This window comes from Misgurnus anguillicaudatus, chromosome 12 (genome assembly GCF_027580225.2).
Source record: "Misgurnus anguillicaudatus chromosome 12, ASM2758022v2, whole genome shotgun sequence".
Taxonomy (NCBI): domain Eukaryota; kingdom Metazoa; phylum Chordata; class Actinopteri; order Cypriniformes; family Cobitidae; genus Misgurnus; species Misgurnus anguillicaudatus.
In genome coordinates this window covers 14,624,461-14,640,874 of record NC_073348.2, presented here as the reverse complement: position 1 = coordinate 14,640,874, position 16,414 = coordinate 14,624,461, and the positions used below count along the sequence as shown (strand labels likewise).

The window sequence follows — 16,414 nt, the reverse complement described above, 5'->3', positions numbered from 1 at the left end:
AGGTCATGACTGTTATGACATATACCAAGTTTCGTGTCGATACACCAAAGTTTTGCGAAGATACAGCCTCACGTCCGTTTTGGCGTGCTCGCCGCCATATATGTTGTCAATTTATATGAGAACGCATTGGTCTATCAAAAAGCTTTTGATAACTTTTTGTCTGGGGTGTCTCTAGATGCTACATACCAAAGGACATGCAAATCGGACAAACGGTCTAGGAGGAGTTCGAAAAAGTAGGTTTTACGAAAAATTCAAAATGGCGGAAAGATGTGCATGAAAAAAATGACATCAATGTGTGCAATTGAATCATCATGAGCCAAGGATTCAGAGGAAACAAGAATTTAGTTTCTAGGACTCACGGGTCAGAAGTTGTGAGCATGAACATAAGTGAATTTTTGGACTGTTGGTGGCGCTAGAGGGTTTGAGTCAGACACACCAATGTTGCTATAGTAACTTCTGAGACTGTCCTCTACATGTGTGCCAAATTTCATAACTTTCCTATGTACGGTTCTATGGGCTGCCATTGAATTTCGGCGGAAGAACGAGGAAGAAAAATAATAATAAGAAAAATATAGCTGCAAGCAGCGATACCGGGGTCAAGCCAAACATGGGAAAAAATGATTCATACGTGATGACTGTCATGATTTCACATCTAAGTTTGCAATATTTTTATGAAAAAATAGCAATTTTTTTGTATCTTGAGACCACTAGGTGGCGCTGTGCCGAAACAATAGATTGTGCCTCAGGTCATGACTGTGATGACACATACCAAATTTAGTGTAAATACGATAAAGCGATATGGAGATATAGCCTTAAATGACTTGACCACTAGGGGGCACTGACCAAACAATAAATTATGACTCAGGTCTTGATTGTGATGACACCCACCAAATTTGGTGTAAATACGATAAAGCGATACGGAGATATAGCCTTAAATGACTTGACCACTAGGGGGCACTGACCAAACCATAAATTATGACTCAGGTCTTGATTGTGATGACACCCACCAAATTTGGTGTAAATACGATAAAGACATGCAGAGATATAGCTTCAAATCTCTTGACCACTAGGGGGTGCCGAAAAGTTTACAAGTTCTTCCAGAACATGTTGCTGATGAACCGTACCAAGTTTCATAACTATACGCAATTGCGTTTCTGAAATACTTGAATTTAAAGAAAAAATTCAAAATGGCCGACACACAAAATGGCCGACCAAAAACCATTTGTTATCGTTTGACTCGGCATGCCTCACGAAATCTAACAAGACCAGTCTCATAATTTTACATTCAAATTTGCAGTAGTTATAAGCAAAAATAGACATTTTTTATATCTCGTGACCAGTAGGGGGCAGTGTGACAAAATGGTGCATGCACCCTCAGGTCATCACTGTTATGACATTTACCAAGTCTCATATTAATACGCAAAAGTTTTGCGAAGATACAGGCTCAAACACATTTTGGCGTGCTCGCCCTCGCATTCTTTGATGCGTTATACGACAACGGATAGGTCTACCGAAAATCTTTTGATAACTTTTTGTCTAGAGTGTCTCTAGATGATGCATACCAAAAATCAAGCCAATCACACGAGCGCTCTAGGAGGAGTTCGAAAAAGTAGGTGTTCAATATAATTCAAAATGGCCGACAGGAAGTAGGTTTGACTCTGACATATTTGGTACAGTCGGACTCAGCACGAGCCAAGGAATCAATAGAGTGAAGTCTCATTTCAGTGTGGCAAATGAATCAAATGCTATAAAGATTTTAAACAATTTATTTATATATCCTGACCACTAGGTGGCGCTGTCCTAAAGATTTATAGGTGCGCTCAGAACATGTCACTGATGAACCATGCCAAATTTCGTAGCGATACGTCATTCTGTTTGTGAAATACTGAACTTAATGAGAAAATTCAAAATGGCCGACACCCAAAATGGCCGACCGAAAACCGTTTGTTATCGTTTGACTCGGCATGCCTCAAGGAATCTAACAAGACCACCTTCATGATTTTAGACTCAAGTTTGAAGTAGTTATAAGCGAAAATAGGCATTTTTCGAATCTCGTGACCACTAGGTGGCGCTGTGACGAAACGTTGCAGGCACCCTCAGGTCATGACTGTAATGACATATACCAAGTTTCGTGTCGATACAATAAATTTTTGCGAAGATACAGCCTCACGTCCGTTTTGGCGTGCTCGCCACCATATATGTTGTCAATTTATACAAGAACGCATTGGTCTATCAAAAAGCTTTTGATAACTTTTTGTCTGGGGTGTCTCTAGATGCTACATACCAAAGGACATGCAAATCGGACGAACGGTCTAGGAGGAGTTCGAAAAAGTAGGTTTTACGGAAAATTCAAAATGGCGGAAAGATGTGCATGACACAAATGACATCAATGTGTGCAATTGAATCATCATGAGCAAAGGATTCAGAGGAAACAATAATTTAGTTTCTAGGACTCACGGGTCAGAAGTTATGAGCATGAACATAAGTGGATTTTTGGACTGTTGGTGGCGCTAGAGGGTTTGAGTCAGACACACCAATGTTGCTATAGTAACTTCTGAGACTGTCCTCTACATGTGTGCCAAGTTTCATAACTTTCCTACGTACGGTTCTATGGGCTGCCATTGACTTTTGGGTGGAAGAACGCGGAACAAGAATAATAATAATAATAATAAGAAAACTAACAATAACAATAGGGTTCTACGCCCCTTCGGGGCTTGACCCCTAATAAGAAAACTAACAGAAACAATAGGTGTCTACGCCACTTCGTGGCTTGACCCCTAATAATAAGAAAACTAACAATAACAATAGGGTTCTACGCCCCTTCGGGGCTTGACCCCTAAATATAGCTGCAAGCAGCAATGCCGGGGTCAAGCCGAAAAGGGCACAAAAGGATTTAAAATTGAGATTGGATAAGCAGATTGAAGAACCTAGGTAAACCTAATAATTTTAGATGAAAAAAACAAAAAAGTTATCAACAAAAATAATCTAAGTTCTTGTCTACTGCAATCGTCCTTCTGTTATTGACAATCAGGGAACATTAGAGCACTGAAGGACATGCGAGTGGTGTTTGCAGTGGCAAAACATGGGTCACGTCATGTTATAACAAGTTTAATTAGTCAAAAGAGACCATCCCCGTGTCTCTACGATGTTCTGATTCAGAGATATAGCTTTTGCAAAAACGGTTGATAAGGTATTCTCAATGGTTGCTAGGGAGTAAATTGGCAACCACCAGTGATTATAGTCAAAGCCATGAAAGGAATAATCCATGATGACTCATGGTTTTAGATGTGTTGTTGCAGTAGTTTTAGGCAAAAATACTATATTCTATCTCAAAACCAGTAGGTGGCGCAATGAAAAAATTGTGCATGCAACATCAGGTCATGATTGTGTTACATCTAGCTAGTTTTATGACAATACACTTTAGTTTAGTTAAGAAACAGTTGTATGACCATAAGGCTGGCTTGTTATCAAAGGTTTTGTTCAATTATAAGGCCATCTAGTGGTGCAAGCACACAATTTTTTTTGTGTTGCCTCAGAATGTGCTCATGCATCAGCGTAGCAAATCTGGTGAAAAAATATATTTTCGTTACGAAGTTACAACCATTTATGTGTAAAAAAAACAAAATTTGAATGTAATTTTTCGTTTTTTGCAATTTTCGGCCATTTCTGATGAAAATTTTAATATAACGCCAATAGAACTTTTTGTTCAGAAGGTAAGGTTAGTTTCTTCCTATGGTGTTTTTGAGTCGATCAGAATTACGCTCGCAGAGATATTCGCGCGTGTTTTTTAAGCGCTATTTTGCTGCGCAGGGTTAACCGTAAGGCGAATTCTGGCAAGTTTGGTATCGTTGGACTCGGCAACTGTTCAAAACTCCAAGGAAACAAGTCCCGTGACAATACATTGACCGCAGCCAAAGTTATAGGCGTGTAATACATTAATCTGACCACTAGGTGGCGCTGCGACGAAACTGTGCATGCACCCTCAGTTCCTGACTGGCATCACAAGTACCAAGTGTCATGTCAATAGGCCTAAGTTTGACGAAGATACAGCCTAAAATCAGTTTTTTTGCACTCTACGTAAAATTTGTTAAGGCGGTATACGACAACGGATTGGTGTATTGAAATTCTTTTGATAACTTTTTGCCATGAGTGTCTCTAGATGCTACGTGCCGATTTTCGTGGCAATCGGACAAAAGCTCTAGGACAAGTTCGAAAAAGTAGGTTTTACGAATAATTCAAAATAGTGGAAAAATTTTCATGACGGAAAATGACGTCATAGGGTCCTTTCGAATCGTCTTGAGCCAAGGAATCCGAGGAAACGAAAATTGTGTTTCTAGGACATACGGACCAGAAGTTATAAGCAAAAACATAAGTGCAACTTTGGACTGTTGGTGGCGCTAGCGGGTTAGACATAGAGACTCCAAATTTGCTGTGGGGACACACTGGAGTGTCCTTTATCAGTGTGCCAAATTTCATAACTTTCCTACGTACGGTTCTATGGGCTGCCATAGACCGCAATGGCGGAAGAAGAATAACTAATAATAATTGTAAAAAGAAAACTAACAAATACAATAGGGGTCTTCGCCCCTTCGGGGCTTGACCCCTAAATATAGCTGCAAGCAGCGATACCGGGGTCAAGCCAAACATGGGATAAAATGATTCATACGTGCTGACTGTCATGATTTAAGATCTAAGTTTGCATTAGTTTTATGAAAAAATAGCAATTATTTGTATCTTGAGACCACTAGGTGGCGCTTTGCTGAAACAATAGATGGTGCCTCAGGTCATGACTGTGATGACACATACCAAATTTGGAGTAAATACAATAAAGCGATACGGAGATATAGCCTTAAATGACTTGACCACTAGGGGGCACTGACCAAACAATAAATTGTGACTCAGGTCTTGATTGTGATGACACCCACCAAATTTGGTGTAAATACGATAAAGAGATGCAGAGATATAGCTTCAAATCTCTTGACCACTAGGGGGCACCAAAACAGTTTACAAGTCCTTCCAGAACATGTTGCTGATGAACCATACCAAGTTTCATAACAATACGCAATTGCGTTTCTGAAATACTTGAACTTAAAGAAAAAATTCAAAATGGCCGACACACAAAATGGCCGACCAAAAACCATTTGGTATCGTTTGACTCGGCATGCCTCATGAAATCTAACAAGACCAGTCTCATAATTTTACATTCAAGATTGCAGTAGTTATAAACAAAAATAGACATTTTTTATATCTCGTGACCAGTAGGGGGCAGTGTGACGAAATGGTGCATGCACCCTCTGGTCATCACTGTTATGACATATACCAAGTCTCATATTAATACACAAAAGTTTTGCGAAGATACAGGCTCAAACACATTTTGGCGTGCTCGCCTTCGCATTCTTTGATGCGTTATACGACAACGGATAGGTCTACCGAAAAGCTTTTGATAACTTTTTGTCTAGAGTGTCTCTAGATGATGCATACCAAAAATCAAGCCAATCACACGAGCGCTCTAGGAGGAGTTCGAAAAAGTAGGTGTTCAATATAATTCAAAATGGCCGACAGGAAGTAGGTTTGACTCAAACATATTTGGTACAGTCAGACTCAGTATGAGCCAAGGAATCAATAGAGTGAAGACTTATGTCAGTGTGGCAATTTAATCAAAAGATATAAAGATTATAAACAATGTATTTACATGTTCTGACCACTAGGTGGCGCCGTCCTAAAGATTTATAGGTGCGCTCAGAACATGTCCCTGATGAACCATGCCAAATTTCGTAGCGATACGCCATTCTTTTTGTGAAATACTGAACTTAATGAGAAAATTCAAAATGGCCGACACCCAAAATGGCCGACCGAAAACGGTTTGGTATCGTTTGACTCGGCATGCCTCAAGGAACCTAACAAGACCTCCTTCATGATTTTAGACTCAAGTTTGAAGTAGTTATAAGCGAAAATATGCATTTTTCCAATCTCGTGACCACTAGGTGGCGCTGTGACGAAACGTTGCAGGCACCCTCAGGTCATGACTGTAATGACATATACCAAGTTTCGTGTCGATACAATAAAGTTTTGCGAAGATATGGCCTCACGTCCGTTTTGGCGTGCTCGCCGCCATATATGTTGTCAATTTATACGAGAACGCATTGGTCTATCAAAAAGCTTTTGATAACTTTTTGTCTGGGGTGTCTTTAGATGCTATTTATCAAAGGACATGCAAATCGGACGGACGCTCTAGGAGGAGTTCGAAAAAGTAGGTTTTACGAAAAATTCAAAATGGCGGAAAAATTTGCATGACACAAATGACATCAATGTATGCAATTGAATCATCATGAGCCAAGGATTCAGAAGAAACAGGAATTTAGTTTCTAGGACTCACGGGTCAGGAGTTATGAGCATGAACATAAGTGGATTTTTGGACTGTTGGTGGCGCTAGAGGGTTTGAGTCAGACACACCAATGTTGCTATAGTAACTTCTAAGACCGTCCTCTACATGTGTGCCAAATTTCATAACTTTCCCATGTACGGTTCTGTGGGCTGCCATTGACTTCAATGGCGGAAGAACAAGAAGAAGAATAATATATAATAATAATAATAATAATAATAATAATAAGAAAACTAACAATAACAATAGGGTTCTACGCCCCTTCGGGGCTTGACCCCTAAATATAGCTGCAAGCAGCGATACCGGGGTCAAGCCAAACATGGCAAAAAATGATTCATACGTGATGACTGTCATGATTTAAGATCTAAGTTTGCATTAGTTTTATGAAAAAAAAAATTTTTTTCGTATCTTGAGACCACTAGGTGGCACTGTGCCGAAAGAATAGATGGTGCCTCAGGTCATGACTGTGATGACACATACCAAATTTAGTGTAAATACAATAAAGCGATACGGAGATATAGCCTTAAATGACTTGACCACTAGGGGGCACTGACCAAAAAATAAATTGTGACTCAGGTCTTGATTGTGATGACACCCACCAAATTTGGTGTAAATACAATAAAGAGATGCAGAGATATAGCCTTAAATGACTTGACCACTAGGGGGCACTGACCAAAAAATAAATTGTGACTCAGGTCTTGATTGTGATGACACCCACCAAATTTGGTGTAAATACAATAAAGGGATGCAGAGATATAGCTTCAAATCTCTTGACCACTAGGGGGCACCGAAAAGTTTACAAGTCCTCCCAGAACATGTTGCTGATGAATCATACCAAGTTTCATAACAATACGCAATTGCGTTTCTGAAATACTTGAACTTAAAGAAAAATTCAAAATGGCCGACACACAAAATGGCCGACCAAAAACCATTTGGTATCGTTTGACTCGGCATGCCTCACGAAATCTAACAAGACCAGTCTCATAACTTTACATTCAAATTTGCAGTAGTTATAAGCAAAAATAGACATTTTTTATATCTCGTGACCAGTAGGGGGCAGTGTGACGAAATGGTGCATGCACCCTCAGGTCATCACTGTTATGACATATACCAAGTCTCATATTAATACGCAAAAGTTTTGCGAAGATACAGGCTCAAACACATTTTGGCGTGCTCGCCCTCGCATTCTTTGATGCGTTATACGACAACGGATAGGTCTACCGAAAAGCTTTTGATAACTTTTTGTCTAGAGTGTATCTAGATGATGCATACCAAAAATCAAGCCAATCACACGAGCGCTCTAGGAGGAGTTCGAAAAAGTAGGTGTTCAATATAATTCAAAATGGCCGACAGGAAGTAGGTTTGACTCAGACATATTTGGTACAGTCGGACTCAGCATGAGCCAAGGAATCAATAGAGTGAAGTCTTATGTCATAGTGGCAATTTAATCAAATGATATAAAGATTTTTAAAAATTTTTTACATATCCTGACCACTAGGTGGCGCCGTCCTAAAGATTTATAGGTGCGCTCAGAACATGTCACTGATGAACCATGCCAAATTTCGTAGCGATACGCCATTCTGTTTGTGAAATACTGAACTTAATGAGAAAATTCAAAATGGCCGACACCCAAAATGGCCGACCGAAAACCGTTTGGTATCGTTAGACTCGGCATGCCTCAAGGAATCTAACAAGACCACCTTCATGATTTTAGACTCAAGTTTGAAGTAGTTATAAGCGAAAATAGGCATTTTTCGAATCTCGTGACCACTAGGTGGCGCTGTGACGAAACGTTGCAGGCACCCTCAGGTCATGACTGTTATGACATATACCAAGTTTCGTGTCGATACAATAAAGTTTTGCGAAGATAAGGCCTCACGTCCGTTTTGGCGTGCTCGCCGCCATATATGGTGTCAATTTATATGAGAACGCATTGGTCTATCAAAAAGCTTTTGATAACTTTTTGTCTTGGGTGTCTCTAGATGCTACATACCAAAGGACATGCAAATCGGACAAACGGTCTAGGAGGAGTTCGAAAAAGTAGGTTTTACGGAAAATTCAAAATGGCGGAAAGATTTGCATGACACAAATGACATCAAAGTGTGCAATTGAATCATCATGAGCCAAGGATTCAGAGGAAACAAGAATTTAGTTTCTAGGACTCATGGGTCAGAAGTTATGAGCATGAACATAAGTGGATTTTTGGACTGTTGGTGGCGCTAGAGGGTTTGAGTCAGACACACCAATGTTGCTATAGTAACTTCTGAGACTGTCCTCTACATGTGTGCCAAATTTCATAACTTTCCTATGTACGGTTCTATGGGCTGCCATTGACTTTCGGCGGAAGAACGAGGAAGATAAATAATAATAATAAGAAAACTAACAATAACAATAGGGTTCTACGCCCCTTCGGGGCTTGACCCCTAATAAGAAAACTAACAATAACAATAGGGTTCTACGCCCCTTCGGGGCTTGACCCCTAATAAGAAAACTAACAATAACAATAGGGTTCTACGCCCCTTCGGGGCTTGACCCCTAACTAATAATAATAATAAGAAAACTAACAAATACAATAGGGTTCTACGCCCCTTCGGGGCTTGACCCCTAAAAACTAACAATAACAATAGGGTTCTACGCCCCTTCGGGGCTTGACCCCTAAATATGTGACATACATATTTGTTTTCCACATATCTATACATATATTTGACTTATCTGAGAACACAATATATGCCTGCAACATATATGAACATTTATGTGTCCAAACATGTGAAAAAAATATTTGGGGTCATCAATATATGATACCATATATCTGCATATATTACAGCATAGTATTGGTTTCTCGCATTTTTGGAAAACATTAATTATAAATATGTGACATACATATTTGTTTTCCACATATTTAATAAATGTATGTAAACATACATGCATGTGATACTGATGCATTTTTAAATTTGTGGCATATGGTTATGGTACTTTGTGGATGTATTTGTCAAAAGTGACAAAGAAAACACTGCATTATTGTATTTAAAAATACTATATTATGAAGTCCTGTTAGTTTTGTGACCTAAAGACCCCCCCCCCAGGATCACCATCAGACAAGTTTTTGCTTTTATACAGCAAGTAAAAAATATCTGGTCAGATAATCTTTAAATATGTAAGTGTTCAAGAAGATTTGAAATGTATGATCATTATGGGGAATCAACGGCTATTTTATCTAGTTTACCATCATCAGAAAACTGCCAACTAAGTCTGTGTTTATTAACAAACAGTGATAAGTTGATACTGATTATTATTAATAATCACAAATCAATTACATTATTAATTTTTATTTTATTATTTTAATTTAGTTTAGTTTTTTATTTTATTTGTGCAGGGATTTGTAAAGTTAATAAATAAATAAATAACCTAATGTTGCTTTTATATCTTTTAGTATAGTGTTTGTTTAGCGAATTTACATATTATTATTATTATTATTATTATTATTATTAAATCGTGTTAAATGTATTGCTTAATTAATAATAAATAGTCAAAAGAACACAGCATATAATAAAAATTTCATCCACTGCCTATTGAATGCGCTACACCCAGTCCAGTAGGAGGCGCTAATGACCCTTCAGTTGCCAACCACCACTCAGGCCAAAAGCGCAGAAGAACAAAAATGACCGGGAAAATCTGACAGGAGTGAGAAGATGATAACAGCACAGCGGGGTTTTAGAAGTAAGTTTAAAATATTTAATATATTTTGCATACGTTTCTTGCTGTCTAGTTTGTTTAAAGCCTAATTAGTCATTACTGTTCTAGAAAAATAACGTGTAGGCCTACAGACATTTTCACAGACATTGGTAATGTAACTGTTACATCAGAATGTAAATTATATACCGTGTGTCTCAATTCGTTCCCTAGCTCCCGAGGTCGTGAATCAGTATAATGTGTGCACTGGTAAGGACCCTAGCTCACTTCACATTGGGACAATGTTCACTTATTTCTGTCACGTGGCTGCTTAAGCACGTGGCTGCTTAAGCGCGTTGTAATCACTCACAGCTGTTACTCATCAACAACCAGCAAAACCAACATCTCTCCGACTTAATTTTAAAAACAGTACATTGTGAAAAATGCTGTCATTATTCTCTTACATATCTGTGCCTAAAATTGGAGGCAATTACATTTTAAATGTAATAAATATATTTACAATTTTAAATCAATATTATTATTTTAAATATTGAGTAGATTGTGGTCCCTTACTGTGTAGCAATGTGTGTTTATATTTACAACTAAACAAATGTTTGTCTTTTATAAAAGTTCTGTAACATTTTATAAAGTTTATTGAGTTGGATCGTGATGTTCGGTTGGCGAGCTTCAGAAAAGGTCACGTGATTTCCGGTAAGGGAACATAGGGACCATTGATGCTTACTGGTTTTTGCGTTGCATTGTGGGAATTTTTAGGGAACGAACGTTCCAGTGCACTAAACGGATTTTGAGATTGAGACAGCCCTTAAAATGGCTGACTCCCTGATCAGTGCCCTGACTACTGAACAAGGGAGCTGATTGAGACACACGGATAGATAAAAACAGCTTTCTGGCAACAGGTGGTGTGCTTTAGTTAATATATTTAAAAGGTTCATATCTAATGCATTTTGACATTCCTTATATTTATATTTATATTTATGTAAGAGTTATACTTTTATTTTAGTGAGAGGGTTATGTTTGTGTTTAAGCAGACATTGCAAGGCCAAGCACTTATCGCTTGACATGGCTGGAGTCAATACTACCTCACCAAAATTACAACTAATGTTTGGCTTAAACCTTGCCTAATCGCAGTGTTTTTCCCTTTTATTCTCTTTTTGTAGGCCCTAGGGATGGGCGGAATGACCAAAAATCTATTCCACGGAATGAGTCATTTTATTTCACGGAACGGTATATTCACGGTATAAATATTTTTCAGTTTATATTGTTTTTTTATTATAAAAATGTACAGAAATTTGCAACTCACTCTAGCTTTTAACTAAATGTCCACCGCAGTTTTTAAATTATGAGCAATTTAAAGTTAATAATGTTAAAGTGAAAATGCCCAGAAGATAACAACAGATTAAGTCTTGATAATTTTTTTAATTTAGTAGACTATTGAAGCTATAGTATGCCTTCATTGTATTTTGTATTTATGCATACATTACATTAAAAATAGGCAATATGTAAAATGAACAGGTGTATATGCAAAAACCTACAGACAGGATGAATAGCCTACCTATCCTATATGAGAGACGAAGCTCTAGATATTATACATATGACAGATGCTATGATGTGATGATCATGAAGTCTGTTTTAACATGTGGGAGGGCAGAGTTAGCCATGCCCACATATTTGCATTCGGCGGAATAGAAAAATCTGTTACGTCTGACATTTTATTCCGCGGTAACGGAATATACCGTCATACCGCCCAACCCTAGTAGGCCCATCAGAGTGATTTCCTGAGCTCTTTCACATATGCTGTATGGTAAGAGTGAATTTCTGCCAGTTGATACCGGTGACAGGTGTTAATTAAGTTTATCTTTGTATTTTTTTATTAAAGGTCAGAGAATGGATGGATTATCCAGTCACGGTACATAATGAAAGGTAAATGGCAAGTAATTAAGTAATGTACTAAATGTATAAACTGTAGTGTATTCAGTAGCTACTAATCACATTACCTCTATCACTCTCTCTAAAAGACTTGACTGAGTTAGAAGAAGTTGAGCGACTCTTCAGAGTGAAGATGTTATGGTAATGTAAATCTTACGTTTTTATATTGTAGTTAGAGACAGCACGTCATTTTAACCCTGTTTTATGGTTAAAGGGGTTTTGGCGCTTTTCCATTGCATAGTACCCTACAGGTAAGGTCGAGTCAGCTCACTTTACTTTGGCTTGGTTAGCTTTTCCATTGAGTTCAGCAACACTTCAGAGTGGGAGGGATTATAGGGGTGTCAAATGTATATAGCACGACATTCGTTGCTCGACTTATCGAGACTGTTTTCTAAGATGGCTCCTGTCTGTATACGCGTAATGTCTTTATAAAGGATCTTCTTATTAGGGCTGTCACTTTTGAGAAAAATCAAGCACACATATCCCGCGCTTGAGCGTGTTTGTGAAAAGTAATCGTCACTGACAACAAGCACACACGTAGCCTATGTATGCGCGCGTGCATATGCATTAACCCTGCGCGTGCTGTTTGCTTGACCGTTTTTAATGATAGAGAACACAAACCATTGATATTTGAGAAATAAAACGTACTGCTGAGTTAAGCAGATCTTACTTCACTCTGTCGTCTATGTGACATGCGACAGTCAGCACGTGATCATTTTAAATCAGTTTACAAGACAAATGCTGTTGTTGTTTAATATAAAGTTTACATCATGGCTTTGAACCTGAATTTTTTCCCAATTGGTTCGTTCCGAACAGAAACAGTAGTTTCCGGTTTTTGGTTCAACCCTAAAGTTGACGTTTCTGAACCGGTTAGGACGGAGGACGAATTCCAAACGGCGCTTTGGGAAGAAGATGCTGCATAAACAGTCGCTCCACATGTTTTTTCATTGCTTTTTCAGTGCTTTATTCGCCAAATGTATTTTATACATCAAGAGTTCTGATCTTTGAAGGGCGTAGGGATAATCATGTTTGATTGGAGTTGGGCCGGACACTTTCAAATTCATGTGCGTCTGTGTGTACAGAAATTAATTTTTTTATTTTAGCGCCTTTTTGCGGTTAAATTGTTTAAAATCACTTAAGTGTTAACATTTGCAAGCCTTTGAAACACGTGCAAATGATCAACTTTCACCCTATTTAAATTTGCATATTAATCCGCAAATCGCATGCGAGCCGACTGTGGGTCGTGATCAGTTTCAATATTTTTCCTATTTAAAACTTGACTCTTCTGTAATTACATTGTGTACTAAGACCGACGGAAATTAAAAGTTGCTATTTTATTTGCAGATATGGTTAGACCTATACTCTCATTCTGGTGTAGGGATCAGTGACTTTGCTGATGTGGCATGGCTGCGGCGGGCGTGGTGGTGGTGCGCACTGCCCGAAAATAGTCCCCTGCCATTGAAGGTAACCAAGGGGACTATTTTCGGGCAGTGTGTAGTGTCGCTGCGCCTGCTGCGGCCATGTTGCATCGGCGAAGTCACTGATTATTATGCCAGTTTGAGAGTATATTTTCTCAGTAAGAATCAAATGTTTAACTCAGGGGAGCTGAAACATTAGCATATTTTCAAAAAAAAGTGGAATGTCCCTTTAACACAAGCTTATTATTCTGCTATAACACTATAAACAATAATATATGTAATTTTATATGCAAACTATAATTCTATTTATCTGGTTCGTGTTGGTCCAATTTAATTCAGAGCACTTGTTTGGTTTGGTGTTTTCATTTTCATTGTAAGCCTTTAAAAAGTAATTATTCTAGATGCAATTTTGTAATATTTACGGCTTAAATTCTCTTATGTATTTTTTAAATATTTAAAATCATTCCGCAGAATTATCCAAAAAATTTCCACAGGAAAAGCAAAAAAACTCTGCAGAAGCCGGAGCCACATCTTCCCTCTCTTGCGCACAGTTGCCGTCGGTCTCATTCTCAGCTTCCTCCCTATTACGAGGTGTTAGACTGTAAAAAATGCACTACACATGGCATTTAAAAAAAAACGGATGGTTTATTTATAGTGGATATTTCACGTCATGTTTGAATGCATATTTGAATATCGAATAAAAAGTGACAGCCCTACTTCTTATTAAACTGTTTGTACACTTACAAAGTTCAACTTGGGGTTAAGTGCCTTGCTCAAGGGCACAACGGTGGTGACCAGGATTCAAACTCACAAATTCTAGGCTAGCATACTAGCCAGGTTCCTTAACTGCTGTGCTACCACCACCCCTTTCGGCTTAGTGCCTGCTTTCGAACCACACCCATGGAGGTATCTGCCAACAAATGGACAATCATTCATGGGGCTGCAGTTAGTGCATTCAAGAATTTTCAATGTATGTGTTCAAATTCACATTCTGCGTAAAAAATAGTTTTGATGAGAGGTGGTGGAGGAGGGTGGTGTTTGGCACTATGACCCTATCTCGCTGCAAATTTAATTGGTGCAAAACTGGCTGCCATGCTTGCACTAAGTGTGGCCTTACTTGCCTCTTCACGTACTTTGTCACTTAATTTTACTGACTTGCACTAGAAGAAACTGCAATAAAGTTTTTTTTATCTTTGTGATAAGTTTATCCACCAGTGTTTTGTCTGCTTAATGCCTAAAACTTTTTCTTGAAAAATGTACTTTCTCAGATGCAGTTATGTCAAAGTACTCGTTTTGGCTGGCCAGATTGGAACAGACCTGAATGGGAAGATGGCAGAGCTAAGACTGACAATGTCCAGGAAAAATGTTAACTAAAAATGAGTGTGTTTTTCCCCAGCGAGTGAGTTTGGGAATGTTTTAAATGTGCCTAGAAGTTTGAAAATGTAATACTGAGGGAAAAAAGTGAGCGCTTTGAAAAGGCTTTAAAAAGAAAATAAAGTCTGAAGTTGATGTTAAATGAAGTTAAAGTTTTTACTTGAAAAGTTTGTACTTGTTTGTACTTGTCAAGTCTGTGCTGAAAAAATGCAGTAAAGTTTGTATTTGAAAAGACTTGGAATTGTGTGTTCTGTAGAATTAGTACAAATATATGTGTAGGCTGTATAAAAAAACATAGTTGTGCCACTAATATAAGTGAAAGTACATGGTGGCATCATATAAGAAGCATATTTGTATCCCTAATATAAGTGAAAGTACATGGTGTCATCATATTTGAAGCATATTTATTTGTATCCCTAATATAAGTGAAAGTATGTACTATGGAAATAAGTACATATATGCATGTATACATATATGTGTCTTACATATATTTCACATGTATGTCCATATATGGGAAAATATATGGCACTTATATGAAAACGGCCATTTTTGCTATATTTTGAAATATATTTTCCATATATGTCCATGTATTTTACATTTATGAATTTTGCATATTTAATATATGCAGCAGACATACATGGGCACTGATATTATATATGTAATTTACATATATTGACATATATTACATTTCTGTATGGGTTATCTTATAACAATGGATGTGTTGTCACTCTACACCAGTAATTCTCAAAGTGTGGTCCACTAGTGGTCCGCCAAACCCCCCCAGTGGTCCGCCAAAAGATGACCCAAACTAGGCAAGTGTTTATACAATCGTCACTTATTTAAATTGATTTTTAATGCACTTGCAAAACTGTGATATCAGTTCTTGCCATTCTGTTTTAATAACGTAAAAATGGATCGGTGGCTAAACCAAAGAGGAGTCAAAAGAGTTTTATAATGTACTAGTTTTGTTTGATGTGTAAAATCCCTGTAATTTCAGTGATTTTGGACATTAAGGGGAACATTTTTTTCAGTATTTTATTGTTACCATAGTTACAACCATAGACTTCTATATACCCACCACCTCAGTTTTAAACTAAGGGCTCTTTGGAATGACATTAATTGGGCCCTAGGCTGTTATAGTATGTTTAATTGCAGTTTTTTCACATGTGCAGTTTGTTGTTCATATTAAGCTGTAACTCATTTCACATTTACTTGTTCAAATGAAATAAAATTCATATAATAATTTCTGAACATAGCATTGAATTTGTCTTTAAAAAAATAGTTTTTTGATTTGAAACAGTTGCATATTAAACTTAAATTTAGCTTATCCTTCATATTTTGTTGTTTTTTAGGGGCGTGTTAGAGTCGGATTCTGTTAGGTGGTCCTCAGAAAAAAATTGGAAGATAAAGTGGTCCTTGGGCTGAAAAAGTTTGAGAAACACTGCTCTACACGAACATTCCACATGACAAAGGAATGATCGCTATGGAACATTTTCTGAATTTAAGAACTGATAAAAATCCCCCCACTAGTGATGGGCAGTCCAGCTCTTTTCATAGATTCGGCTCTTCTGGCTCAGCTCTCTTAGAAGAGCCGGCTCTTACGGCTCTGACTCCTGCTCTTTAT

The 16,414-nt window shown here is 37.9% G+C and overlaps 1 protein-coding gene and 1 long non-coding RNA gene across 3 annotated transcripts in view; one reads left to right on the top strand and one right to left on the bottom strand.

The window, feature by feature from the left end:
• The window catches only part of LOC141368897 (uncharacterized), a 211,982-nt gene that overhangs the window by 162,612 nt on the left and 32,956 nt on the right, over positions 1–16,414 (bottom strand). The window lies entirely within an intron of this gene.
• LOC129428934 (uncharacterized) lies at positions 9,741–15,024 on the top strand. 2 transcript variants are annotated; one of them, XR_012372505.1, is made up of 5 exons: positions 9,741–10,099; positions 11,830–11,873; positions 11,949–11,992; positions 12,088–12,139; positions 14,685–15,024. It is a non-coding gene; the product is annotated as an uncharacterized lncRNA (long non-coding RNA). The 2 variants fall into 2 exon arrangements; XR_012372504.1 differs by lacking the exon at positions 11,830–11,873 and adding an exon at positions 11,230–11,307 and having other exon boundaries at positions 9,746–10,099.